Source organism: Salvelinus sp. IW2-2015, unplaced genomic scaffold, assembly GCF_002910315.2.
Source record: "Salvelinus sp. IW2-2015 unplaced genomic scaffold, ASM291031v2 Un_scaffold2193, whole genome shotgun sequence".
In the NCBI taxonomy this organism is placed as follows: domain Eukaryota; kingdom Metazoa; phylum Chordata; class Actinopteri; order Salmoniformes; family Salmonidae; genus Salvelinus; species Salvelinus sp. IW2-2015.
In genome coordinates this window covers 115,586-118,085 of record NW_019943523.1, presented here as the reverse complement: position 1 = coordinate 118,085, position 2,500 = coordinate 115,586, and positions in this window count along the sequence as shown.

Below are 2,500 nucleotides of genomic sequence, written 5' to 3'. Positions count from 1 at the left end.
AGTTTACCAGTTGGAATGTGGAGAGGCTCTTAAGTGTGTGAGTGTGTGTGTGTGTGGGGGGGTCATTCTTGAATAGAGGCGGTAAATGCTGTATCTTGACTTTGGCACCATGTACAAACATTTTAAAATGACAAAAAMTTAAGACATGTAAGTTCTTTATACTGCAAAACATCTGTTTGTAAGCATTGTGGAAACCCCTGTGGGCTAGCAGGTTGGTTTGTCCCACTGGTTATATGTAGAGGTGTAATGACAATGTTTTTAGGGATTTAGAGATATCTGTCTGTTATTTTGAATGCTAGCTAACAAAAGTATTTAATATATTGATTACAAAGATTACAAAGATATACAAGGACCTTGTGCATTCTTTCCAGTGTCGAACTGTTATCGGTGGAGAGGTCAATATTAAAGAAAAMTATTAGCTAATCACACCCTTTTAGTTTGTAATTCATTTGAGAATTCTATTGATAATTTGGGATGTCTAAATCCAAAGTGCACACTTGGTGTTACTCAATTTTAAACGAAGGGAAATAACATTGTGAGCAAAATGACTGATCATATCACTTTAGTTAATTATGTTTAAAGGATGGATTATTTTAGATTTGAGCATTTGTGGCCTCTATTTCAGAAAATCCTAATTTACCAAAATTTTAGCATTGGTGTTACCGTCATTGGTGTTAGAGTCACTGATGTTGCCGTCACTGGTGTTTCCGTCACTGGTGATGCCATCACTGGTGTTGCCGTCACTGGTGTTTCCGTCACTGGTGTTTCCGTCACTGATGTTAGGGTCACTGGTGTTTCCGTCACTGGTGTTGCCGTCACTGGTGTAGCCGTCACTGGTGTTTCCCGTCAACTGGTGTTTCGTCCAACTGGTTTCATGTTTGCCGTCACTGGTGTTGCCGTACACTGGTGTTGCGCGTCACTGGTGTTGCCTGGTGCACTGGTGTTGCCGTCACTGGTGTGCCTACGGTTTGGCCTACACTGGTGTTGCGGTCACTGGTGTTGCTACCACTGGGTGTTGCCGGGTCACCGGTGTTAGCGTCACTGGTGTTAGCGTCACTGGTGTTGCCTACACTGGTGTTGCCGTCACCGATGTTAGCATCACCGGTGTTAGGTCACTGGGTGTTATGCGTCACTGGTGTTTGCCGTCACTGATGTGCGTCCTGGTGGCCGTCATGGTGTTGCCGCACTGTGCCGACCGTGTTAGTGTCAGGTGTTAGCGTCACTGGTGTTAGCGTCATGGTGTTTCTACTCCTACTGGTGGCACATTGTTTATCTAATAGTAACATATTTAAATAATTAAGCTACCATATTTATTTATCTAGAATGGGAAGATGTACCAAATAAAATCTAGAAAAATTAGTCAATGTTAAAAAAAAAACATGACATGCCCAAATGCCACCGTAATTCAAGAATGACCATGTGTGTATGTGTGTGTTTATGTGTGTGTTTATTTATGTGTGTGTGTGCAACAAGCTTTCACAGTCTCACATCAGAATACGACGTAAACGTCAAAAGGTTACTTTTAGGGCACTAATTCCGAATAGTTAAGTTAAGGGTTAATGTATATGGTTTAAGTTTAAGGGTTAATGTAATGGTTAAGTTAAGGGTTAATGTATGGTTAGTTAAGGTTTAAGTAATGGTTAAGTTGAGGGTTAATGTTATGGTTAAGTTAAGGGTTAATGATAGGCTAAGTTAAGGTTATGTAATGTTAAGTTAAGGTTAATGTTATGGTTAGTTTAAGGGTTAATGTAAGTTAAGTTTAAGGGTTAATGTATGGTAAGTTAAGTGGTTAATGTTATGGTTAGTTAAGGGTAATGTAATGGTTAAGTTAAGGGTTAATGATAGGGTTAAGTTAAGGGTAATGATAGGGTTAAGTTAAGGGTTAATGTAATGGTTGTTTTTATGTTAAGTTAATGTAATGTGTGTCGTTGCTGAAATAATCTGTTTTTTTTTTTAGTAACTTATATTTTTTTTTCTCTTATTTCGTTTTCGTTTTTATTTTGTTATTATATTGATCTTTTTTTTTCCCCTCCCGCTCACTCCTCCCTCGTCCCTCCTCTTCCCGCCCCTCTCTCCGACTCGCTCGCTCCCCTCTCCGTCTCTCTCTTCACCCCGCCTCTTCGTCTCCTTCCTCCACCAACCATTGCCTCCGGCCCTCTCCTCACCTACCGTCATCGCTCTCCCTCGCTCTCCCGTAGCTTGACCTTCGTCTTCTCGTCATCCCTCGTACATTCTCTCTCTCCTTGCCCCCAATTGTTATCGTTCTATTATTACACCAGTTACACCGTGTCTAGTGTTAATGCGGTAATGGTTATACGTTTAAGGGTTAATTGTAATGGTTACACTTTGATAAGGTTAATTGCTATGGTTTAAGGTCAACGGGTTATGTAACTCGGGTTAAGTTTATACGGTGTCTAATGTTATTGCGGTCATGGTCCCGTCTGCTGGACAGTGAAGATGCAAGGTTGCAGCTGGCTACCGCCATCATTCATTTTCTTTA